The 27386-nt window shown below is 41.2% G+C and overlaps 1 protein-coding gene across 16 annotated transcripts in view; it reads left to right on the forward strand.

Moving 5' to 3' along the window:
- Positions 1–27386, forward strand: part of DTNA (dystrobrevin alpha) — a 221835-nt gene that overhangs the window by 81790 nt on the left and 112659 nt on the right. Inside the window, exon 1 of one of the 16 annotated variants that reach the window (XM_085572083.1) lies at positions 16718–17558. The exons of 14 other annotated variants lie outside the window; for them this stretch is intronic. The gene's annotated coding sequence lies outside the window, so the exon portion shown is untranslated. Of the gene's footprint in view, positions 1–16717; positions 17559–27386 lie in introns of those variants that run through there. One more of the 16 variants, XM_085572092.1, reaches the window with a different exon arrangement.

A 27386-nucleotide genomic window follows, 5' to 3' on the forward strand; every position in this document is an offset into this window, starting at 1 on the left:
GGAGCCAGGTCCAGTTGCCTTTGAATGTGCATTGGCACCAGCAGGTCCTGCAGCCAAGTGCCCTTTGAGACTTGGAGAAGAATCATAGTTTTGCTTTCACTCTTTGGCCGGGGTTCTGTGTAGGGCCTTAGTGGAAATAGCAAGAATGTAATAATATGTATGTGAACAGTATTTAAAGCTCTGGGAGTTGGGGCAAGGGACAACCTGGTCTGTAAAAACATTGGCAAGTACTATTTTGCCCTACATTTGAAGTACTGATGTGTTCAGTAGTTAATGAAACATACAGCATTCACAAAGAAAACTATTGAGAGTAAACAAAGATTTTCCCAAGGGCATTTGCGGCTGCTCAGTTTAGAAATTTAATCTGAAGGTCTCTGCTCAGTGAAATGGGCTTTCGATTTGTGTCTTCCCATTTCATTGTTGAGGTGATTGGCTTGGAAATTGTGGTAAGATACTGGAAATTACTACAAAATCCTGTACCATTTAGAGGTCCTCTACAAGAGGTCTGCAAAAGCCTGTATCGTTTAGAAGGGCTATACAATGCCAGAGCTGTTTTTATTGTTTTAGCAAATAAAATTGTCAAGCTGTCACAATAAAAAAAAAGAGATTTCTCAAAGACACATGCATTGTATACCTGGGTGAATTCCTTGGGGAATCCATTCCTTCCTCAGAAGATGGTGCCTTTCATGTCACTTGGGTGAGGATTAACCACTATTGGGTAGAAGGATGAAAACTGGTGCAGTTGCTTTAGTGAGACAGTGTGCTATTTAGACTTTTGGCTCACTTGATTTATTGCTCAATTATTAGACTGTGCCCTGACACAGATGTGTGAGAGACAGGGAAAGCTACACATTTCTGCCTGATTTCTATTAACAGCCTTCCGAATAACAGCTTGTGTTAACAGCTGCTTTATCCTTTTCATGTTGAGGGAAGAAATGTCTGAAAGCTTTTTTACTGTCCAAGTGAGTTAGGGAGAGAAAGAAAGAGCCCTCAGCTCAACCTTTATGTGCAGTCCATTTATTTTTTCACGAAGACCAATGAAATCCAAGGCATGTTAATGCTCATTGCTATTCTTTTATCTCCTTATTGATACAACAGTTTAGAGAGAGGCTAATAGGTGTGTAGCTGATGAACTGCTAAGGGCTGAATGTTCAGGACATATGGTTATCATGTGAATGATGAGTGAAAATCAACCAATTAATCCATTTCCCTCATGCTCTTCACCGCTAGTCTTTTTCCTGGTCCTGGTGGAGGGAGTGATGTCTTTGGTTAAGAAGGAATGGTATTTTACTCTGTGCAGCTACACTGCAAGAGGACTCTGTGTGTGTTATGTGAGATAATTTAACTGTGCTTCTGTATGTTTGTGTGGAGTGAGAAATGGGAAGTACTCAGGCTGTTCAGAGGTGACACTGCCAGTGCTGTTGCACACAGGAACTTAAAATTCTGAGAAAATCTCCATTGAGACCTGAACTGACTTCCGTCTGGGTTTGCTGAACAGCTCCAGAAACTACTGATAGGTTCCTATGAGCATGAATTAATGATCATTAATAATAGTTACAATTCATAGGTGAGGGATATGTGCCTTGCAAGAAAGTTTCCTTTATAGCTGCTTACACCTTCCCCTGTCTATTTTCACCATAATTTGCCTCTGATCCTATCTTTCATCATGTCTTTACCCATTACTCAGCCCACTTCTTCCCTTCTCCTCCCCAATGTCTTCTGGTGTCCCAGGTCACTCTCCTGCCCAGAACTCCCCTTTCTCCTGACTATCTCTGACTGGTCTGGCTTGCTTGCACTCCTGCTGTAACAAACACTGCCCTGGGGCTCAAAGGAACAAGGTAGTCCTTGTATTTATATCTGGCTGGTGCTTGGGTTATTGTCCAGACAGTTCTATCAGAAACTGTGTGTCTTGGATATTTCTAAACTTCTTGTTGATGTGATCTTATTATCACACCAGGCTCATAAATGTCTGTGTCTCTAGAAAAATGCTATGAGATAAGATGTGCTATTAATCCTGTTTTATGGACATGGGACTGGAATCAGAACAAACAGGGAATTAAGCCAGAATCCTCCTGAATGAAAAATTAGGAGCATAATGCTATCTTTGTGAATATGGTCTTTGTTTCAATTTGTCTGGATAGTTTTTTAGGTATGATTGCAAAATAATGTGGTTATGCAAGACATAGAGAAGGCTGAGATACTTGGCTACTTTCTCTGGTTCAGTTCTTACCAGCAAGTGCTCCTACTGCACCACCCAAGTCACAAAAAGTAAAGGCAGGGACTGGGAGAATGAAGACCCATCCACTGTAGGAGAAAATCGTGTTTTAGACCATCAGAGAAGCCTGAGGTGCAGAAGTCCATGTGACCTGATGAGATGCATCTGTGAGTCCTGAGGAAACTGGCAAATGATGTGGCTAATCCACTATCCATCGTACTTGAGGCTGACACAGTCTGATGAAGTTCCCACTGACTGGAAAAGGGGAAGCCCATTTTTAAACAGGGGAGACAGAATGGATTTTATGGATTGACCACTCAGTGGATAAGGAATTGGCTGGATGGTCACACTCAAAGAGTTGCGGTCAGTGGCTCGATGTCCAAGTGGAGAGCAGTGACTTGTGGCATTCGGGGTTGGTAGTGGGACCAGCACTGCTGAATGTTTTTGATGGACAAAAAGTGCACCCTCACCAAGTTTGCAGATGACAGACTTGTGTGGTGTGGTCACTGCACTGGAGGGACACGGACAGGCTTGAGGGTTGGGCCTGTGCAAACTTTATGAAGTGCAACAAGACCATGTGCAACGTCCTACACCTGGGTCAGGGCAGTCCCAGGTACAAATATGGGCTAGGTGGAGAATGGATGGAGAGCAGCCCAGAGGAGAAGGACTTGGGGGTGCTGGTGCATGAGAGGCTGGACATGTCCTGGCACTGTGCTCTTCTGTGAGTTTTGTCCTGCCCAGCATCTAAAGCTGCATGAGCAAGGTGAGAGAGTGGATTCTGCCCCTGAGTCCAGCTCAGGGGTTCCCAACACAGGAGCAGCTTAGACCTGCTGGAGCAAGTTCAGAGGAGGTCACAAAGATTATTAGAAAGCACCTCTGATCTGAAGTGCCTCTCCAGTGAGCACAAGCCATGAGTATTGAGGCTGTTGAGTTTTGAGAAAGGAAGACTCTAGGGAGTCCTTATTGCAGCCTGTCCCTTCCTGAAGGCAGTCTACAAGGAAGCTGAAGAGAGACTTTTTAGAAGGGTTGATGGGGAAAGGACAAGGGGCAATGGCTTTAAATTGACATTAGGTTGGATGTAAGGAAGAAATTTTTTATTAAAAGGATGTTGAGGCACTGGAACAGGTTGCCCAGAGATGTGAATACTCCATCCTTGAAAGTGTTCAGTGCCAGGTTGCATGAGATTTTAAACATCCTGGTCTAGTAAAAGGTGTCTCTGCCCATGGCAGGAGGGTGGAACTACATGATCTTTAAAGTCCCTTCCAACCCATGAATCTGTATTGGAAAAGTCCCAGCCAACTTGGCTTTTCACAGTATGCTGTAAGTGTACTTACACAGTACATTTTTTCTTACAGTGCACTGTAAGCAAAGACCTCATATTTCAGGTGCAAGTTTTGAACTCTCGGAACAATGCTTGCTGCAGTGTCTGAGCAGATAAGCTGATTTCAATTATCTTTTGTTTGATTGCTTTCTATTTTTTTTCAGCACTGTCATTAAAAAAAAATAGAAAATAAAAGAAAAAAAGAACCCCAACATTTATTTAAAGGCACCGCTACTGTATTTAGCTGTAGCAAAAGTTAAGTGAAGTTAATCACTGCTGGGGAGAATGGAGATTTAAACTGACCTCACAGGAGAATAAATCAGGAACTGAACAAAGATTTTGAATTGCCCTCAAGGGAAACAGAAGTTGCAGTACTGAGCTGCAGATAGTGCCAGGTGTAGGCTGACTACACAAAGGAGAGAGTCCTGATTGCCCTTCTCTCAGTTGGTTCATTCTCCTTCCTGCCAACTGTACTAAGCAAGAAACATGGACCAAACAGAAGAACTCCTAGGCAAGCTTCCCATTTGAAAAATCAGAGCTACTGTCTGTGAGCCATTTGCTTTCTGCAGACGAGGTGAGGTACCCAGGTACCTGGCATATTCTCAAAACCTGGTCCTTTGCATCTGTGTGGTGAGGAACAGGTCCTGCAGACAAGTCCTACATACTTCTCTCTGCTCATTCCTCCAGGCTCAAGAGAGTCTGAGCCCAGGATCCCCTGCTAGGCCAGCTCAAATAAAGAATGGCAGCAGGACTGGAAAACTCCCTCCACATTCAGCTACTAGTTTTAAGTATTTATTGCAAATACTTGAATACAAGTGATTTCTAACATTTGTCCTTTTGTATTTTTTTTCTAAGACAAATTTTCTCTTGTAAACAAAAAATAATACACCTATTTATGAATGATGTTGCTTTTACTGTATTCCTTAAGACTTTACAACTTGCTTCTCATCCCTTGATAGAACAATTCTTAAAATACAATGTTGTCAGTGATACCAAAATATAAATTATAATTTGCTATCATTTCAAAACTACATTTCGCTTTGAAATACTTTTGCAAAGTGTCTGGTATGTTTTACTATTAAAATAATTTCCATATGGAGAGCAACCTTGTTGCTACTGGAGAGAAACAACTGGAGAGAAACAAAAGTTTTGGTGTCAGGTGGGCAAAGTTCAGAAGCAGAATTTCAAAGGAAAAAGTAAAAACATAAATCCACAGTTTTCCCTGAATACCAGTAGCTTTGATTTTTAAGTAACTGTTTGAATATGGTATTTTCAAGGTATATGTAGACAAGTCCGTTAAAAACCAATTTTTAACTACAGGTTCTCTGAAAAGTTGGTAATAGGCATAATGAGACCCCATTGAAGGCAAAGCAAACAGGTTTGATGGACTAATGCTACCAGAGGACAGTCAAAATGGATGTGGAGTCATGTTGCTTAAGCTCTGGGGTATATTTGTACCTTCTCTTACAGTATAAAGAGATAAAAATACTGCTCTTTGTGGTTTGTATTTTGGGTCTTGCTTCCCTCACCCCAGAAAGCTTTCATTTTCCAGTGCAGGAATCCATATCCATTTCATTATGCATTTTTTTACCACAGTTGAGTGACCTGTCATGCTCATGTTGACTGTGGTTGCTCTATGATCTACAGACATTTCAGCAGTTTCTGTAGTGGCTGCTGCCCTGGCTGCCCAGGCCAGATGCCCAGGACATGCAAACACTTGATTTGCATTCCTGCTCCCAAGTGCTGACTGGCTTGGTACTAGTTAATTAAAACTGGTTTCATCATCTGCAGCTCTATTCGACTTGATTTCACATACAAATTCCTAGCTATCTTCCCCTGGCATTTATCTGCAGATATGTTAATAACATCTGTAAAGATAGATAAGGATAATGTCAGGATTATCTATTTTTATGTATGTGCTTCCTTTGGAGGTTCACAGTGCTTGAATTCCAGGAGGGTAGTCACTTCTATTTCCTGGACCAGACTGCACCTAACTCTTCAGGTCATAGAGGGTTTCTCCTGCAGTGCTTGGTATGAAGAATCATCCCTGAGAATGGACAGCTGTTAGTCACCTGACAGGCATCAGATGAAAATATAACAGGATTCTTGTGTATCATGAACATCCTCTCCCCCTTAAACAAACATCCAGTGACTCAGGTTTTCTTTTGTCCAAAATTGCTGAAGAGGTGCTTTAGAAAGAAGAACAAGTGGCATTGGGATGCAAACAGACATTGTTTTCAATATGTTCAAAGCTGCCTAAGGGGAAATGGATCCCACAAAACTTAGGATAAGTACAGGACTTAAGAGTGTCTTTTAGAGGTATTTTACAGCTTCCATCACAGGTAGCTGAGAGAAACCCTTTCTGTCATATAAATGTGTTGTGTTGGTTTACATCTGGAATAAAGGCAAGATCAGGGATTCTTGCATGAGCCTGGGAAGAAATGTCACTATACCTTGTACATCCCTGTATCAGGAAAACAAGAGTAAAGGTGCAAACACAGCACTCGCCTGGGGACTAGAAACTTCTGTCTTCAGAAAGGGCTGGATCTGGAAGGGAATAGGTCTGTGTGTCCTCCAGCTCCCATACACAGTCGGGGACTTCCAGTGTCTCTAAGGTGTGAGGAAGTGAGTACTAGAGTCCTGGGCTCTTTTCCCACATGCCAGGTACACATGAAATAAAAGATGGTTTTGCAGAGCAGGGGCAGAAGAGGAGAAGTTTAATCAAGTTTGGTGGTGCATTCACACTGGCATGCATCTTTTTAGTAGAACTGGAGTGGGAAATTTGAGGCTGCAGGCAAAGTGAGACGTGATTAGATATAGCTCATTGATCAGGGAACTGATAGTGAAAGAGGATAGTAGCACACAGTGCTAAGTTTTAGGACAGCTATAAGTGAAACGTGTCATGGCACTGGGAGATCTGTTTTTCCAAATGTCTCTGCTGATATTTCATATGCAATCAAATCAAAAATCCCCCTATTTTATATAATTTTTGTCCTCTTTGATCTTTTGTGGTATGGATGGCAGTTCTATATATTCTTCTCAGTGGAAAATTTAAAGGCTTAGGGATCGTGCTTCCATTTAAATGCTGAAGTTTAGTATGGTCAGGGGACCAGACAAAAAGGCAAGGGGGATTTGTCATTTATCTTTTTAACTTCAGCCAGAAATTAATTTCAATTTTAATTTTAATTTCAATTTTAATCTTAATTTATTTTGTTTTCGGGGAAAAGTATGAGCCAAAGGATTGCCATAATATGTGGCATTTTCTAAATTGTCAAACATTGTTTCTAAAACTATTTTGATAAGAATCAGTTCTGTTGGTTTCACTGTTACAGATACCTTCTTGCTATGATGATTGTCTGATACAAATACCAAATCTTGCTATTGAAAGAAAAACAGCTGTAGTTAAATTTAGGTAAAAATTAAGGAAATAAAATGTTGCCAAAACAAAGACAATAAACTGAGAATACTTCACTTTTCAACTGATACTAAAACTAGACCTTAAAATAGCAACAGTGAAATTGCTAGAATAAATTTGACCACATTCTTCAACATAAAATTAAGACATTTCCTTCTTCAGTGAAATTTAATTAAAACTACTGTTTTGCTTAATATGAATGCAGTTTGGGTTGGTGCTCTATTTTTAAATGATCAGGAACCCAATCCTGAGAGTCACTTTTCCAATAAGAACCTCCAGGCCATTTTAGTTTTAAGAATTGTGTAGGTCTCCTCAGGAAGGCAGGGACTGTTTTGCCTCTCTTTTAATCAACATCATTCATTCACTTCCCCACATTGGCCTCTCTAGAGCAAAAGGCTGCTTATCTACTCAAATAGAATGGGAACTTCTCTTCTTTGGAAAAGCACAGGGAGAAGATTTTCATTTGAGTGTAAGTAGGAAATGAATCCAGCCTGTCAGAGCCAGAAGCCAAATGTATTAACCCTTTACAGACTTTTCTGCCAGAATGCTTTATGCCAAAACTCTGCATGGAATGTTTTCAAGGGAAATCAGTTGGATAAATGTGAGAAGGCAAACCAGACAGCTGGCTTCAGCAGTACTTGTGCTACCCACAGCCTTGACTCCGTCCAACAATCCCAGATGGATTCCCCAGCAACCCAGTTCAGAGGTGATACCTGTCCTGGCTACTTTAATTCCTGCTCTCTCTCACCATTTTGTCCCTATATTTTCCAGCTGCTCTTGGCTGTGGTTGAGTCATTTCACACACTGTTAAGGGGGCAACTGCCCACAGCTTCTCTCAGCCTTTCTGGAGACCCCCTCCCCTGCAGAGCCATGCACAGGGTAAAAGGGTGGACACAGGAAAGGGTCTTCCAGATGAGCCCACCAGAGGTGGAAGCCACTTGCCCGGTCCAGATTTGAGAATAGCTTCTTACAGTAATCGTGAGGTTTGTTTCAGGTTTCATGGCTGAAGATTGCAACAAACTGGTTGCAGCTGAAGCCGGAACCCTATTCTGAGTTGATGGCAGGCATCCAACCTGACTAATTTTAGCCAGGACACTGTTCTGTTTCCTGCATATTTCATGCTTAAATGAGTCAAAGTGAAAGTAGGTGCGGATATTATGAACAAGGTCCCAACTTGGCTTAGAGCTCTTTAGACACTGGCATGTGTACTGTATAGCCAGATGAAAGCAGAAAGATGTCCCATTGCAGTGCCCTCAATGCCTCAGTGCCTGGGCACTGGAGAATGTTTCATGTACTGCACGATGACAAAGTTCAATGAAACATTATGGTCAAGTTTATTTCATTCTGTCTTCTTGCACGTTTCCTCTTGTTCCCCATATGACTGTACTTCAGCATACTCCCAGCAGGAAAGTCAGACTTGCCTTAGTAAAACAACTGTGGTTTATCTACTGTTTACAACCACATTTTCCTCGAAAATTTCTCTATGAAGGCTTTTACATTCATCATGGTTCTGTTCCTTGTACTTAACTTTCATGCTAATAGCAGATAGACACAGTTATACCTACATAGTATTGTACTTGTTGATGGTGCCCTATTTAGTTCACACGATATCTTTCTGTGTAGTAATAGATTTGCTGAATCTGTCCATTTTTGTTCTTGCTAAATTAAAAAGACACATTAACATGCTTTCAAAGAGATTTAGGGAGAGGGAAACCACTACATCCCAGTGCATGAATTTAAAAAAAATGCTAATAGGCCCATAAATGAAAATCAAGAGTTGTTTTTATTTCAAACAGCTGCATCTCTGTCAATGCAAGATTTATTGGTTTCCAGTCCTCCCAAGACTTAGGAACGTGCTTAGTTGGACTCCTTGAATTCAAAAGCAGAGTTCTTTCCACACAGCAGAGCAGGGGAGCAGGAGCCAGCTAAGTTTCAGCAGATCCTGTGAGCCTCACTTGTGCTTTGGCTGCATGGGAGCACAGTGACCTCCAGCAGTGAGTCTGTTCAGAAGTACTGGCTCTCTTAGAGGTAACACAGGGCCTTCAAAGAGCCAGTTTACATCTGATTTGCCTTCTTGAAGTCAACCAGGTAATGGAGATGTGTTCTGCAAAATATGATGGATAAAATGGCAGAGGATTTAGGCTTGTACACACAGCCTTACCTTGTGCTTGGTTTGTCTGTGATGTGGGTGGAGACTGCCTTGGACAAGCACAAACAGCAAGGTGGTGGACCGGGTAAGGTAGTGTTGAATGTGTGTTTCTCTAAAGTCCATGCATGAATGTGGTTTTAGATCCTCTCCAGAGTTCTGGAGCTCTTGTCGCTTACAGGGAAACGTTCGCTCAGTTAGAGTGATGAGGAGGTGGAATTATCTCAGGCACATTGCTGCTTCCTGCTGATCTCCCAGGCTTACTTAGGCAAGTTGCTAGAAAGGACAAAAGATGGCTATTGGCAAAGAATTATAAGTAAAAACATTGGGGGTAAGATAACAAAGCAATATAGAAAATTGCAGCAAAATCCTACTTTTTGCCTTCCTTCAAAAATATAGATGAGTGCCATGAAATGTAATCAAATATTAAAGTAAGAGTTAAAAATACTTTTAGCTTAATGCATTTCTCTTAATCTCTTGTCTATGTTACTTTTATTCTGTTACTGCTCTCCTCTGGTTTTATATTAAAAAGCTGTACAAATAGAAGTACAAAGTGCTGCTCAAACTATAAAGCAAACAAACGGGAATAAAAATATACTTATTTATAGAATTTTTTTATTTGAAGTCATTTTACATACTGTGCAATAATAGCATATTTGAAAGTTGAAGATGTGATTATTTGAAAAAAAAAGTTGATTGTATATTTTAAGGACTGTTCATGTTAAATACTATGGTTCTTTTTTTAGTGAGAAGCCTTGTCAAACAAAATTGTGCTGGGTTTCTGTTGCTTGAGGGCAAAATAACTTTCATAGCAGTGAGGGAGGCATGCTGTTGCAGCCCCACAACAAGAATGCTCATGCTGCCTGGCAGCACAGGAACATAGCAGCAAGCTTGAGAAGACATGTGTGAAAGCAAATAGATAGGAATTTGTTCTCGTTGCCATGGTGTTGGACACTGTTTACTTCACCTATCAGCTGAGTCTGGTTCTTCCCCTGTCTTCTAGAAACCTGCAGACCTGACCTGTAGCCAGGTTCACCTTCAGAGAGGCAGACAGCTCCCAGTAGCATATGGGCATACATAGAAATGTATGGATTTTTTCTTTTCTTTGAAATGAGGTTTCTGGCATTTGTGGCTGAGGAGGAAAGCTCCAGATGGTGACATGTGCATCATCTGTGCAGTGGTGTTCAGGTAGCCTAAGCACACAGTCAACTGGCCCTGGGTTAGCAGCAGGAGGCCCACAGAGATGGGTGCTGTTGCTTCTGTCCCCACGGCCTGGGACTGGAGGGTGAGATCAGGGGTGGTCTTGAGGTCTCATTTAGCTGGTGGCCTCTTTGCTCCAGTCCCACCCTACCTGCCAGACCATAGGATTGCTCTCAAATAGAGACAGCTGTTCTGAAATTTGTGGCAGCTTAATGTTTATCACAAATGAGGAACTGGATGAGTGCTGAACATCACTTTCCCTCATAGTATGTGCCAAGCTGTAAATATAAAATGCCAGGTTGTGGTTATAAAAGCAGGCTATCAGATAGATATGGCACACTTCCCTTGATACCCTTAAACTAGGTAAAACAAAACAGGCCAGACATACATATCCAGTTTATCTTTTCAACTACTAATGTCATGGTGCTATCTTCAGTGACTTTGGTTTCATTATGGTGCTATAACTGCCAGTGAACTACTGTACTTAAAAGGTTATTGGCATATCCTTTGTAATTTTCAAAATAAAATATCCTTGTCTCCCTCTGGCTGAGTGGTTAAATCACACTACAGTGGCCCTACTTGATAATTTTCTCATGAAAGATTCAAATCCTAGTGTTAATTAAAGCATGGAATAAGTATCTAGGGAGGCATATGTAAATGCTAACAGGATTCCTACCACATATCTACAGAGGCAAACATCACCATGTATAGTTTATGCTGAGCTGAAAAAAAGGAAATCCTTAGATCTCTTACAAGGCAGAATTTTTATATTTTGTGACAGATGTAGGCAAAAAAAAAGCAACCTCAAATTTAACAAAACAAAATTTGATAATGACAGTTTGTAAATATATCCCTTATAATCATAGGGATTAAATGTTCTGGGAGACCGTATAAAGCTTTGTATTTGCAGGAATCTTAATACCTGTTCCTGTCAGAGGAACTGGGATCTGAGATCAGAAAACAGGAAGATTGCTGTGTCTGACTGAAACTGCTGGGGAAACTTTAGCAATCAAAATTATCTACTGATAACATCATCTGGCCAGTACTTCAGGGCAGAATATTATGGAGAAGACCTGCATGACTCATAATGATAGGTGATCAAAAATATTGCTCAGCACCTTGTCTAAAAGCCCTGGTTCTGAGAACATCCACTGTCACTCACCATCCACCCCTGGCACAAGCACCGACTCCGAGGGAAGGGTAGGACTTCCTGACTTCCACCCACCTCCTTGGCTGGCCTCCATTTTGCCCACAAGGTTTGTTTTTCTCTACTGGTTGACTTAAGTTTGTGCTGGTTAGGTGAGGTAAAGGCAAATGCATGGATGAAGTGACCTGAGGTCTCTAGTGCCCCTGGATTACCTGGATTTTAGTCTGCACTCCAGTAATTTATTTTGTTCATTTTAAAAGAGGTTAAGGTTTGCCTACTTAGAGCAGAACCTTAGGAGATGTACTGATACCATCTGCTTTAAGCGTCCAACTTGGATGCATTTCAGACAACAGCATTAGGAGCAGGAATTCCCAGTAACTTCATTGTAGAGAGGCAGGTGTCTCCACATGGCCAATTCAGGTCATTCATGCTAGATGCTTAAAATAGAATCTATGCAAATTCAGTCTGTCTGCTGCCTTCACCTCGTCCACTGCTTACGTCTGTTTATGTCTTAAAGGTGATTTATCATCAAACTGCTGAAAGAGACCTTGCACTCTTCTAAAATTGTCTGCCCAATGTAAAAAAAAGGGCGTCTGTGTTGGGCCATGACTGCATGCCAGTTACAGCATGTGTGCCCCCAGCACACGCTTCACACTTCAGATGCCTGGGGGTGGGCCTGAGGTGCTGATGGGTGGGCAGTGGTGGGGGACAAGAGAGCCGGAGCTCTGGGCAGGACCAGCAGCAGCTCCATTCCTTTGGGGTGAGTGGCCAGAGGCCGGTGGCTGGGCTGATTTAGCCCCGATGGTTTTTTGAGGCAGTTTGAGCTCTTGCCTTTGCAGAAAAATGTTAAAATATAAACGAAGAAATGTGTTTCATATAAAACCATCTCTGCAGGAGTGTAAGCGACCGTGGTGATAGGGAAGCTAATTGCCAGTTTATTTGTGGATGTTTTTTTAAATGTATCCTTTTGAGAACCATTAGAAAAAGGTTGTTTCATCAAACTGCTCTCTGGCCCCTTGTGTTTGCATGTTTGCTCTGTTGCTTTGGAAGTGCTCGAGCTGTCACTCTGCTGTAGATTTGTAGTCCAGTCGTCAAACATTTGTTCCCCCCAGTGTTACAGTGCTGCTTCATACGGCATCCCTGGCCTTGTAGTCACTGCCATAGTAACGTTCTCTGGAAGGGCAGCAGGACAAGACAAGGAACATGTCAAGCACCTAGAAGAGAGAGAAAAAATGCAAAGCCTGACTTGACAAAGTCTTGACATGGATGGCAAATACTTGACAATGTTTTGTGGTGGCCAATGAATTCTCCCCAGGAAGGAGACATATAGAAACAATTCAGAATAATGAGCAAAAGTTCCAAGTGGTCCACCAGTTAACAAGGGGATTGCACAGACCAGTCCTGTGTTGGAAAGAATGTGCTGCTTGTAGCAGCACAGATCAAACCCTCCAGTTTCTAGGCTGTTCATTCTTGGGGAAGAGCTAGAAATGATGAAGGATAGAGTGGAAATTATGTATATCCTCCTGGCTTGCTTGCTTGCTTCCTCTCTTTTTCTCTTCCCTTGCCCATGTATCTGGATTTTCTCAGTTGTTCAGCAATCCTGTAGGAGCCAGCTGAGAAGCTGGCAGGTGTCTTGCAGGCATCTATGTAGGTGTGTGCAAGCAGGGTTGCTGCACTTGTTCTCTGCCAAGGTTGGGTCCCTCATTTGGCTTGGTGTGGCAGTGTACTTGGTTGGCATACCTGTCTTCCCAGCCACCCCAGGAGTCCATTGCTGGTAGGCAAAAAGTGAGACTGAGCCCAGGCTTCAAAGAGTTTTTATTCATTCTGACCTATTTTGCTTAAAGTGCTTTATTTCACATTCAGAGTTTAATCTCAACCAGAGGCACACACTCTGTGAGAAATCCCACTCATCAAATAATTGAAATAATTTTTGGGACACTGTGGGTTCTTGCATCATAGGGCTTGAGTGTTTATTTGGCTGCCAGTGGCATGCACTGCCAGTTACCAGATAGTTGGGTCCTCAGGGAGGAGGGAATAGGGGGAAGGAGGAGCTGTGAAGACTTCAGTTGTCACAACCTTTTTTCAGCTACTATGAGATAAGGGTACAGTTTCGTAACACAAAATCTGCCTGCCTTCAGTGCAAGGTCTCTCTCGTGCCAATCCAGGGATGCTCTCTCCTGTCTCTCCGCCTTCCCAGCAGAGCTGGAACTGTGACAAAATAGTTGCAGTGTTGTGAAATGGCTCAGCCACAGAGAGGATTCTGCATTGTATTTCCACCACTGTGGACTGAGGCATTTTAATTTGAGAAGGGCATCCGGGTCAGCTAGAGCCCAGACAGGCTTGTTAGCACTGGTGCAGCCACAACCATGGTGCAGCCACAACCATGCCTCTGGCTGGCCCTGCCCTCCTGTGCAGTGGCTTGCATGGGGCTTGGAGGCTCTGAAAAGCCAGCTGGATCTATGCTGTTGGGGCTTGCAGAACCCTGAGGCGGAGTCCAAATGATTGCAAGATTTGCCTGGGTCCAGCATGGCAGGCTGTGAGCCAGAGCTGGCACAGCATCTTGTTGACACCCCTCAGGAGCCAACTGGGTGCCCTTGCACTGTGCCCAGCAGCTCTGCTGAGACACAGAGGCTGGCTCAGCCAAGGACACAACTTGGATCAATGGGACTTAATGGTCCTGGCTCCTTGTGAAAGCAATTAAATGAAGAAAGAAGACTGGGTACTGGTCTCTCTATAAAGGAAGCCTAAAACTCTGATCATCTCTGGCTCAGAAATCTGGCAGCAAGAAGACCCGACCATAGGCTGTTTGCTTTTAGTATTTCGCCATCTCCTGGCTTTGCAGCTCAACCTTCAGCCCTTTGGGCAGCACTATGGAGGCCTTTTCTGCTTGTTGGCCCAAGCAGCTGCCTGGTGCCTGAGCAGGGGTGCTGTGAAGGAAGTCATGCTGTCTGTCAGGCAAGTGGAACAGCAAGATGTGATTCCCTGTGCCATTTCCTGCTTGGCTTTGGAAGTCTGGAGCAGTGCTGTTACTCCATCCCTTGTCCTCACACTGCTTTTTAAAGGGAAAGTCAAGTCTCAGCAGCTGCTGCAGGCTGAGTTCATCCAGAGAGAGTCAGTACCCATAGGAGCCAGGCTTTACCTTTATCTTGTATGGCTCAGATTTGTGGGAAAGGATCTGTTATCCTATGGCAGTAGGAACAGAGCCCTCTAGAAGGTTCAGTAGCATTTCTTATGAGAAAATATTTTGGTGGGAAATAGCCATTCATCTTACAAGCACACATGTTCTTGATGCCATCTGTGGCAGGCAGGCCCTGGCCAACAGGTGTTTAAAGAAAGGCAGAGTAACCTTCCTCTAAGTACATTTGACATTGGCTCCTTCTCCTGTTGCATTTCCCAGGTAGTTATTAACTGACTCTGTTCCAGAACAGTGAGCACGCGATGATGCTTCAAGCCGTGCCCAGCCCTTTCTGTACATCTGCCATCTGGAAGCTGGTTTCCACCTTTCTTAGCACATTCCAAGGGCCTACCTGTGTTTAAAAAATCCATGAAGAATTCAGGGCTGTCTTCCATTACTGACACGCACAATTTCTAAAACTGTCTGGATTTTCCTGCAGGTCCCCTGAAGTTTTTTACAAATCCATGGGATGAAGGAGAAGTGGATTTGGGGGGAGCACAGTAGGAAAGATAAAGATTGTGAAAGCGTGAAATCATGAGTGACGGGAGAGGCTGCTTTTGGCCTTGGGACATCAGAGAAGAAATGAATTATTGAAATTATGGCTCTGTTAATCTGTGTGTTGTCAGCCCTTCTATAAACAGTGAGCAGGTGCTGTACGACTGCAAGTCCTGTTGAGTGGGAAAGCCCTCTGGTCATGGAGTGTGGGGGACTTCTGCTGGGGCTCCAGCCTGCAGCTTCAGCTGCCTGACCTGGATCATTTGTTGGTTCCAAGTGAGGAATATTGCTCTTCAAAAGCCTGTGTTCATTTCTTTTCTAACAGGTGATGTTGTTTAATAGTCCGTTAGACTCCCTCAGTAGGTTTTCAGTAGGTTTTCTTTTTTACTTTCTTGACTCTGTGCAGAATCTGAGTGAAGCCACTAACAGTACTCGAGACAGACTGTGGTATTAACAGATGTGCATGGAAAGTTTGCTTGCCTTTCAGCTTTTGGGGCTTTTTTGCAGTTGGTTGTATGTAAAGTACTTTACACATTGTTGCAAACAACTGTGTAGCAACTGAAACTCAGACACATTATACAACTTCATGAGGTGTTTTATTTGTTCTGATCGTCAGCATCGGGAGATGAAAATTCACTGTGTATTAAAAAGAGGATGATATTGAGTAACTGTAGAATTTATTGTGAGGAGAATCCTCTTGCGTTATGTGTTTTGACCCCATATCCAGAGTGCCAGACAGAATTTTAAATGTGAATCAATAGGTAAATACCTATTTCAAGGCAAAGTAAGGTGACTCTTTCAGGAGTCTGTGTTGCTATTTTCCATCTTCAGAGGTCTCTTAGAACAGCTACTACTTTGAGCATCTTCAAAACTGGAGATCTGTGGACTCCAAAGCCAGCTTTTGCTGACAGATACAAGATAGAGATTCCACAAACAGCTTTGGCAAGTCTTGTATGAAAATAGGGTAAAAATATTATGAATTAACTTGGATAGGGTTTGACTACTTATAAAGCAGTAAAAGAGAATGAATTAGTAATTAGGGTTTTATTTTTATTTTGGACTCTCTAATGGAGTGGGTTGAGGTCCATGATAGCTGTTTTTTCTACATCTTCCATTACATTCAGACTAATTGAGAACTAAATAGAAAAGCTGTCTTTTTTATATAGGTGCTGGACTACATTCTGGAGCAATAGTATCTTTCACACCAGAAACAGGATTTTAATCCTGAAAATAAGAAGCAGTTAGTCTTGGTCAAAATGCCTAGTATGTTTTGAGAAGGCAGGTTCCTGGGAAAACCTCATAAGGACCATTTCAGAAAAGCAAGACCCAGTTCATGTGGCAGGTATCAGGTTGCTGCCACTTCAGTCCCTTCTCTTGCATAAGCTTTCTGCAGGTGAAAGGCTTGGATACATTACATGTTCTATCCTTTTCTCTGCTGAAACTGCTGGAGGAAGACTATGACCCTGCTTTGCATGAAGAATTTGTTCTCCAAGACTCAGTTACAAGACTGGGACCTTAGTGTGATAATTCATGTACTCTAGTACACTTCCCAAGGCAAACTTTGAATGGTATTCCTAAGATGTCTCAGTAGTGCAAGAATACACTTGAAGCTATAAAGCATTGATGTTTAACTCAAAAGGCCTTTGCTATGGTTAGTCCTCATGGTTAATCTGGTAGGGCAGTATTAATTATGATTATTTAGCATTTTCTAGATAAATTAATTTCTGTTCCACAAGCAAAAAAATTTGTAAAAGTCCTTTTCCAGACCACAGTGGTGAAAGTGCATTGTTGTTTTGTTTTTGAAGGTGTAAATCTGGTGCGCACCACCTGTACTGGCTCTGCATCTGTACCTGTATTACCAGTGAATTTCTGACTGCTGAGCATGATTTTGTGATTGCAATTCCTATGGAGATAAGAACCTAAATTTTGAAACCAGTGAATGGAAGGAGCAGAAAAATAATGATTATCTGCTTAAGGGGTGTTGATTTCATACTTCTGAGTAATTTTTTTAAAATTAAAAATAAACCCCAAGTTGTCCCCCAAAGCAAAACCTATAGTTTATTTGTGTCTCTCTTTTTAGACTTTGCCATTATTTAGCTCTCACAGGTGACAGGAGCCTATCTGGGTTAGATTTGCTGCATGAGAAAACAACCCTGACTTTTACCGGGTGGGTGGACAGGAAAAAAACCCAACTTTTTATCAGTCTTTTGTGTTGCAGCAGCTGGATTCACTGCTGCTATAGCAACACACCACATGATGAGGTGTATTAGATTGCTCTGCGCAGAGCACGAGGGGGGGAAAGGAACACAGCTCCTTGCTGAAGGTAAAGGTTGTGCTGGAGTTTCTGCTGGAGAGCTGGGGAAGGTCAAATGCTCCAGATCCCAGTACTGTGTTGTGCACAGAGGAAGGTAGAGGCGTGTGGAGGTGTTAAACTACAGACCCAGGTAAGGTACAGCTGCATCGATTAACCTGAGATCTTAACCCTCCTCCGTGTGGCAGCTCAACTTCCCAGAGAGTTTTCTCTTAGCTTTTCCAAGTGTTTTTTTTTTCAAGTTGCTTTGCTAATGTGACAATGTGAAAACACTGACAGCAGTTGGAACTGTTGGAGAGGGACTTCTACTGCAGAGAGACCAGTCTTAGAGACTGGGAGGTGGTTGTCCTCAAATCAATGCAAAAAGTATATATAGGGAGTTTTTGTTGTTTTAGCTTCATTTGAAGATATTGAACAAGTTTTGGTTTTGTTACTATCTGCACAGTGGTTCACAAAATCTCTATTTTTAGTCAGAATTCAGGGCATTATCTACTTAGTGATTTTTTTTAACAGTACTTTTTAATGATCTGCTCTCTTTAGCATTTATTAACACTTCCTCTCTCCCTCCTAATCTGCTTCATCAGGTTGCCCGAGTCTTCTTGGAAATGAATTTTCATGTCATTTGCTCCTTCAGGTTTTATGCTGCCTCCTTAAATATAGCAGTGTTGTTAATGCGGTTAAACAAACTTGAGTGCACCTGTAAAGACTTGAAAGTGGAAACAGTGCCACAGGTTATTGTGGTTTTTACCCTGTTAAGCATTCATCCACAGAGGTAAAAGAGAAATAATTAATGTCAGCCTTGAACTTAAATGTTTATTCAGACCCATGTCAAACTCAAAAAACTATTAATTCCCCCATGTTCCTTATGCATCTTTTTTTTTTCCCCTTTTGCTTTACCCATCACTAGGTTAAATGTGACAGACTTTCAAGTGGCATCCATTAGGTGGAGGAAGACAACAGTTCTTTAGAAGTGGAAAAACTGAGGGACCAGAACAATAGTGGAGAAGATGGACAGCCTTCCTGAAATTCAAGTTAGATGGTTTAGTACTTTTCCTGCTTCCCATCAAGGGTTTCCAACCTTTTGAATGCTTTCTATTATCTTCAACTTACAACAGATTTCTTTCTTAGAACTTACCACTGGTTTAATATCAGGCAACATATCAAGGGTGTTGAAATGTGCAGTCCTTCTCCACTGCCCTAAGTAAAAGATTTCAAGCAACCTTTCTGTTTCTCCCCATACATTTATACCCCTGGTGGTCCAGTGTTCAAAGGGCTCATTGCCCTTGTTGGTAGACTGGAAGCATTCCTGTGGAAACTGAGGGATGCTGCAAAGGCCAAGCCTTCCCCTCACTCACCCCTTTTAGTAGCAAGAAGGGGAAGTCTGAGTTAGGGTATAACTGGGCCAAGTCTGAGTGGTGGGCAGCTTTTTCACAGCCCTGAGCAAGTGTGCTTTGTGTGGCACTGTGGGAACAGCATGGCCATGGCTCAGGTTTGAGTGAGGCTCCCCTGGCCATAATGAGGTGACTTCAACACTGCTGAAGAAGGAAGCAGCCACTCTGCCTGTTCAGCTCACAGGAGAGAATTTGTGAAATAAAAAAACATATAAACATGCAGCCCATTAATGATCCCTGATCCCAGAATAGACAGGTTTGCAAGAAATTGAGTAGGGATTCTTGAAAATGAGGATTCAGAAAGGGTAGAAGTCTTTGAAGGGGAAGACTAGCTGTACAAGGGAAAACTCAAGTGAAGTAGGACAGTGATTTAGTTCTGATTCCACCACTTTGAGCAGAGCAAGGGAGTTCAGATCAAATTATTTAAGCAATCAGGGGAGCTTAAATCTGTCTAGATTTAGGGATCTTGTTTTGAAAGAGGAACCTAATTCAAACACCCAAGAGCTCTTTCACTAATACAGCCCATCCATTGTGGCCCAAAGTATAAGTCACCAGGGATGCAAGTGATTCATAGCATTACCTAACTGACTGTAACAGAGATGTACTAGAAGTGCGTTTGTCCAGGGAATTAAAAAATTAAGGAATCTATATAAAAGGAAACAGGGCACCTTCTTACTGAGTACTACCCCTCTCTTTTTGTGTTTGGAATCACAGTTGTAATAGTTTATCACATGGAAGGGAGAAAAGGAAGTGAGAGTCTTATTTAAAACCTTCATTGTTAAGCAAAACCAGCAAAACAATGAAAAGTGTCCAGCTAATCGTCTTTGCAAGACTAGCAAAAAGATAAGAGATTATGGAAATATTGGTATGGAAAATCACATTCTCAATGAAGCTACGTGAACAGAAGGAATATGAGAACTGTCAGTAAAAGGTAGTTTCCTTCATCAAATAGCATGCTTTTTTCTTTTACCATGGCATGTTTTTTTTTTCTAGGAGCATATTAGACTATACAAATTTTCTTAAAGATTATAAATTTGGTCATGATTTGGTGAAGAATTTGGTGTGTTTGCAAATACCACATTTTATTCATTTGTAGGATCTGTGAGTACATATGAACCTTCCCCCTTGGACTTTTGTTCCTTTAACTTTCTACTGAATCTTTTCTAAAACCTTCAAAACAAATAATACTCACTGCTAGCTGAGACCTCTGAATGGTGCAATAAAACAAACAATAATTCTTTCATTTATGGGTGCCTCTTGTACATGAACCAGCTGAGAAAGTCATGGAAGACTGCTAAAATGCACTACTGTGCCATGAGAGCAAATTTACTGCACAGTTTTGCAATTCAGATTTTATTCAGCATTAGAACTGTAACTCATTAATAGTGTCAACAGATTTGCAAGGGAGATCTCATCTGCCCACTCCTACAGATTAAATCACACAATTTATTGATATGATAATCTTTTTACTAGATCTGGATTTGTGGAAAACAGCAGAAATACCTAACTGACTTGACTGCTAAGGAAAAAAAAATCCATTGAACTGACATGACTGTGTGTCAGCCTCTGAGAAGAAAGAAAGAAATCTGGATTCTTGATCAGTAGGTATCAAAACAGACACAAAATCATAAGGCTATATGATACAATGTGTATATGCCTTGTATGCAAATAGTAACGTAGGCAAAATTCCAATATGGAACAACTTGCAGAGACTAATTGATATAGGAATATGTGCACCAGTAGGAGCAGGCCAGTACCTCACTCAGCTATCAGATGGCTGAGATATTTTTCTAGAGATAAATATGTACATGGGTGATTACAGTAGCAGATGCTAACTCTAGGAGCTTGAGCTCCATATCCAAATGTTCATCTGGCTCAATCAAAATGAACAAAAGCATTTCCAAAGGACGGGCTAACATCTCCAGGGCTGAGTGGGCATTGGTAGCAGTCCAGAATGTCTTCTTCACGTGCAGAAACTGTGCTGTTAGGAACAGTTATTTCCAAAAGGTTTAGCCACTTAAAGTATTCAGCATGGAATATTAAAGAAAACAGTTCTCTTTGGAAAAAAGCTTGCTATGAAATCATCCTGGGAGAAGTTGATTCAGTTCTTCATAGAGCACAAGAGCTTGTGGCATCAGGATGTTCATCTCGGATGTCTGTAGGGCTGGCTTCAACACCCCTTTCAGCTTTAAGTGTGTACTGAAACAGGTCAAACACATTCAGCAACTTGTGGAAAATGAGGCTCTGGTCCAGGACTACTGTAGCCACTGAATAAGGAAAGGAGGCTTGTATATTAATGCCTGAAGGACAGATGTAAAGCTGCCATTTGGCCACATTTGTCTCTGGTCAGACTTCCTGTAATTTTTCTTCTGAGGAGCCTGTTTTTAATATTGCCAAGTCCCAAGTGCTCACAGGTCACGAGTCTATGGTACAGAGCAGTCATGAGGTGCCAGAGTTCCCCTGCTTTCAGGCTTGCTGCATGTTGTTTTCTGCAGCTGTGAACCATGGAGAACTTCTTTGTTCTTTTGCAGAGCAAAAGAGTCTTTTCAACCTCCTGTTTCCAGTAGTAGGGGCTCCTAAGGAAAAAATGCCAAGTGCTGTGACACCCTGAGAAGAAAATTCTCTTATCCTGATGGAGTGGTAGAGGTACAGCCGAAAGAAAAACTTTTTAAGGTGGGCATATAGTGCAGAGACCCTAAAACTTAGAGGTGCTTTTCGGAATATGTACAAATGATTATTTTCAGTAGCAAATTAACTTCCTATAAAAGATTAAAATTGGCTTGTTTAGCCAGAAGCTTAGGGCCTCTGGTGACTCTTAGGGAAGTTAAGTCTTTGAGCTGAAAAGGAGCACAGCTTCTTCCAACAGATTCGTTGCTTGATAAACCTGTGCTGGGATAATCTCTACCTCTGAACATTACATGACTAAAGCTCCTATCCAGATGCTGAGCTAAGGAAAAGGTCTTCTCTGTGGTTCTACCACCTCCTCCATCAACTTCAGGCTATACTAATTAATGAATTTATGACAAGACACCTCCCTCCCTGCCTACCTGTCCCTTGAGCCCAAGTGTCGTGTACTTGCTTTTGTGTGTGCCAACATGCGCAAATACACACAGAGGCACACCTAAAATAATTCATGTCTCTCGTTAGACATAAATTATTGGGTTGTATTACTTGTTTTTTCATGATTTCCAGAAAGAAAAATTACTGATGAAAAGATGAGATGTCACAAGCTCTTTTATTAAAGATAAGTGACTTAAGAAGTGCTGTTAGATTGGGTGAAGGACAAGTGCTAAGTGGAAGTCTCCCCTTCCTTTTGCTGGGCAGGTAGTCTGTTAGTGGTGTCAAATTGTGTGCTGTCTTCTGAGGTGCTGAAGCAGCTCTGGTTGCTTCTGAGGCGTCCCACCCCAGTCTTACTGAGAGCTGCACATGAGCACTGGACTGAAAGCAGCTGGATTTGCAGGGCTGAGAGGCACTGTGCCACCCACCTACTAACTGTAATTAGGAATGTTCCTTCTCACACATGTATGTCACAAGGTGTGGACTAAAAGCCTGTTAGCCTGTCTGTAGTTAGGGGTATTTTTGTGTGGAGTGCTTCTTAGAACGGAAAGAGGCAGATTAGACTTTCAAGCACCCTTTGACAACATCACTGAAGCTGAGGGTGCACTGAGGAATGCTGATATGGGAAAACTAGGAACATCTTGACTGTTAATTCTGCTGAAATTAGCAGAGCAAAGCAAAAAAGAAAAAGAGTTGGTTTTTTTTTTTTTAATTTTTGTTACCCTTAGGCTTCATAAGTACATCACCCTTCTTTATTGTCAATTTGCTCAGAAAATCATTGCTGACATCTCACCTAAGGACTTATTATCATTCTAGTCAGGTTATCTTTCACTTATATTGAAGATTTCTTGGATTTTTACCAGCCTTAAATTACATTGAAAGTAGGCAGATGAACATTTAAATTAAAAGGTTAATTGAAACAGAAATATTGCACTGGCACAGTTAATTTGTTTCAGTTTAAATGTTTATTAGCTTAATTGAATATTTACAGAACCAAGACAAAAAAATGTTGTGCATCTATTTCCAAGACTCAAAAGTAAATGTACTTGTATTCAAAAGGTAAATACCCACTAATAACTCTTAAAAACAGTAGTCTGTAAGAGCATATTTCCATCTGTAGTTACCAATTATTTTATGATTTCTTATCAGTCAGCTGTTTCTTTTACAGTTCTTTAGGATTTATGAGCACAATGAAGTCCTCAAAGGTATCAAGAAAAAGAACTTACATTGTACAAATGCTTGGGGCAGAAAGCACTGATAAGATCTGCCTGATAAGAGATAACCATATGACTCTCTTGTCTTTGTGGACTGTTTGAGAATGATCATCAAGATCCTCATGAAGAAGAGTTGTTAGAGAAATCTGTCTGCTTTTTCTTTTCTCTAATTGGAGAGGGGTCAGGAACTGCAGAAAAGGGAAAATGTGATCCTTTCTGGATTTCCTGGAAGAAATCATATTTCAGTTAGTTGGCTTTCCTAGGGTGCCTAATTTAGTAGCACGGTCAAACCGTATTCCTAATCAAGGGGGAAAATTCAACAGCAATAGTAACACCAGAATTTAACTGATCAGACTTCATCTGTATGAATACAAATGTGGTTTTTAGACAGAACAAATGGTGCAATAATTTCCAAAATAAGGAGTAATACATGTTATTTGGAATATGTTTAAACATGGAAAAGTACTTTTGGACTATTGGACTATTTTAAAGAAGTTGTTGTTTGAAAACATCTAAGTTTAGTAGAAATGGTAGTGTGGATTGTGATTCCCTACTCAAAGAATCATTATGGCCCTAAATAGCAACACAAATGGATTCCGCCCTCCCCCCTCCCAGTATCTAATAGACAGACTACTTTAAATTTTACTTCAGCCCCTGTATTAGTTTCCTGAGAGGATTTTCATCATTAGGCTTTAGGGAATACACTTAAGCACTGAGGTCTTGAAACTATAGTAATTTTTAATCTTTAGGAAGTATCCAGTTAGCCCTCATTGCCTTTATGGCATTCAAACTTCTCTTCATGTCTTAGTAGGTAATTTTCTCCTCATAGCATCTCTCCCAATTATACAGGTGGATGTACTGGGACCATATTGTACCAAAACCACCAGTTTGTTACACGTGGGAAAGGGGCTCTCATCTCAGTACATGATTTTGTGAGTTTATACATCATAGCAGCATTGCAGGATGGAAGACTGTTGGTAGTCTTGGGCAATGATATAGATACAAAGGTGAGGCTATGCCTCCTGTTTCTCTGGAATTGTGGTCATAGCAATCTTCAAAGAATATTATCCTACTCTATAGCTAACTGCATTAGTCCTGAGCATCTTAAATGTGCTGCTTCCTGTGTCTTGAAAAACAAAGCCTAGTCCTTTGGTCTCTAAGCAAAAGAGTTGTTTGATTATGCCAACCATTTGTTGTTTTCTGAGCAGTGCACACACAGCTCCCACATCAGCAGCCATCCAGCAGGTGCCCAAATGCTTGTCTGGTGCACTGCTTCAAACTGATGTGTTCTTCATCAATAGGCTGACCAAAAATACCTGTTGTTCTTGTTTTATTCCATAAGCCTGCTGTGTTTTTTCCCTGTTAGAAATGTAACTGTTGACCTCTGAAAATTCTGTATGCAAAGGTACAGTTCACTGTCTTCTGTGGGCTTTGAAAATACTTGCTGTATCTTAATGTGAAGGGGGATAGGAACCCCGTAGCTTCCAGGCTGCACATTCCCTGTTATTTCCCTTCTGTGGTATCCCCACTGCCTTCTCTTGTCTTCATTGTCACTCCCTTCTCTCCCTTCTTATTTCTAAAGTACACTTAAGTGCTTTTGTACTGGAGACTTGGAAATCCCTTCCCTGACTGCCAAGATAATGTGTTTCAGGGGAGCAGGGGTGGTGGTATCTGCACCTTGAACGTTTTGCAATGATCTTTGGAGAGGAGAATCTGTGAGTTCATGACAGAAGGGGGACTGTGAGCACAGAGACAGGGCACTGCCTGCTGGTGAAAAAAGAAACCTCCTCTTACAGCTGGACCATGTGTAAGGTTATGAAACCACCTCCTGTCTTGCCTTCTTTTTCGTCTTGTTGCTGCAACTCAGTGCTGAGTCTCCTTTACAGAGTGAATTTATTAGTGATGTATTAAATGCAGGAAAATGGAGTAATCCTGAACCGTGATTAGAATCTAAAGAGGGAGTATGTTTTAAGCTAGCCATTAGTAGGGTTTTTTTTTTCTCTGAATTGGTAATGTAAAAGTCTGTAAATCACATAAATAACCTAAGAGACTACAAGCAGAATTAAATAATTATTCATTTTGGGTCAGGTTTTGGTTTTTAAGAGCCTAAGTGTAATTATCCTGGCACAAGGGACCTTCTAATGGTTTTAAAGCAAACAGAAGTGGCTGCAACAGGAAACTTTGTGCCATCAAACCATCAAACACACGCAGTTGGGAGAAGCAGTGAGGTAAATTCCAATGAGCTGGAGTATCACCAGTTTAGGATTGCAGTGGTTCTGGGAGGCTTCAGGCCTTGGGAGGGTCTTCCTTGCAGGAGAGATTGTAACTCCACACATTAGAACTGTGTATGGCTAATAGTGAAGCATTTTCTTTGCAGCGCTTTTTTTCTAGCCTGCTCTCTGCTTTCTCTTAGTTAGTCAAGGGACTTGTTTCAGCACATTTAACTGAGCTGCATGGAGAGAGAGATGTGACTTCACTGAAATTGTAGTTCTTTTTTTCTAAGGCAGAGAATGTATCAGGTAGGTGCAGAAATAGCTCTTGTGGTTCAGAAATATATTTTGAATAGCAGAACATCCCAGGCCCTTAAGTTTTGGGTAAAGTTCAAAGAAATGTGAATTCAGAATGTAGCCAGGCCATTCTGTTCCCATTTGTCTTTCTAAAGCCTAGGAAATAAAAAGTTTTCTCAGCAGTCCACCAGTGCAATTAGTTCAGAAAATTTTCTTTGGTTTGGAGTTTTATTTGGCAATGTAGAGAGCAGCTACAAATCTGAAAATAGTGAGACAAGAAGCAGAAAGTGCTTTTGCTCCCTTTTACTAGGTTCATGTAAGTATATTTTGAATTCTGACCAAAACCAGGTTAAGGTTGTAAATAAATAATAAAAGGTTGTAAATAGCATAAGGACAACATTGCAGTGATCTCACCAGTTTGTACAAAAAAAAAAAAAAAAAAGTATTACACTTTCTGTTTAGCTGAAATGCCCTCCCCTTGTCCATAAACTTAAACTTTAAAGTGTAAATTGTAATTTCTAACAGAAATAAAATACTCTGCATGGTGTATTTTAAATTGAGTGGTGCCACGTGAGAAAATATGTCTTCATAATGATGTTTCTGATCTTGAATTAACTGTGAAGCCAGGGCATTTATATTGTTCAGTTGTATCTATTGGAAGGGGATATAAAATATCTGAAGCCCCATTCTGGTTGCTGAAACTGATCTTCTAGGCAAGCAATACCTGGGCTTTAAGTACATTCTGCCTGGGAAAATGCTAATCCATCATCCTTTCCACTGGCTGGTCAGATACAAACAGAAGAGACCCACTGATGTGCTGGAGGCAGAACAGACCATGATTGGTCCCTAAAAACACCTACAGGCCAAGAAGAAGATTTTTTGTTGTTATGCCCACATTTTAAAATAACTTTCCCCTCCCTTTTTTGATTTATTGCATAAGGATAGAAAATATTTTAAACCTTTCTCTTCTGGGATTGTCCCATGCAAACTCTGTCTTTTCCTCCTCTTTTTGCTGTATTCACTGTTTGCTGGTTACACTTTTCATGTCAAAATTCTGGACAGCTAAGGGATAGATTACTTTCATTGGAATCAGTCACTGAAATTATTACCTCAAGGTCATCAGGTTACTTCCCTGTCTCTGTAAAAATGGCATATTATTTTAAATCCAAAGTTATTAAAGTGGATAAAGATGTAGAAAAAAATTGAGCTGATTAAATGGTCTCCACTAATGGTCTCTATAAGTGACTGTTTCACATCTGCCACTCCATGATGAACCAGATCCTGTGGTTTGTGTCAAATGCCACTTTTTTTCATTGACAATCTCACAGTGACTAAAGAGCAGAAGAGATTGTTGATTCCCACATTGCTGTCATTCATCTCTTGTGGGTTGTTATTTCTGATGTTGCTGTTCTTTTGTCTTGGCTTCCCCTTGATTTTGAATCTGATCACATTACAATTTAACCTTGCAGCATTCTAATTTTAACACTGCAACACTACAAAATAAACATACAGACAAGATTGTTTTCAAAGGATGTTTATTTTCATTGCCCAGCTTGATCTTTTGGGACAGAATGAGCACTCTTCTTCTGAAAGTGGACATCTAATGGGCATCTTACAATAGATCCAGAAACAGAGGTATCCTAAATCATAGGTTACTTTTGAAAACACAAGATGTTGTAGCTAAAATTAAACATAGGTAAAATCCTGACAAAATTGACTTCATTGTCATTGAAGTAATTGCAATTACTTTCATTGATTTAAGTTGAACTGAGATTAAACTCTGAATTTCAAG

Source organism: Lonchura striata, chromosome 2, assembly GCF_050655825.1.
Source record: "Lonchura striata isolate lonStrDom1 chromosome 2, ASM5065582v1, whole genome shotgun sequence".
Taxonomy (NCBI): Eukaryota; Metazoa; Chordata; class Aves; order Passeriformes; family Estrildidae; genus Lonchura; species Lonchura striata.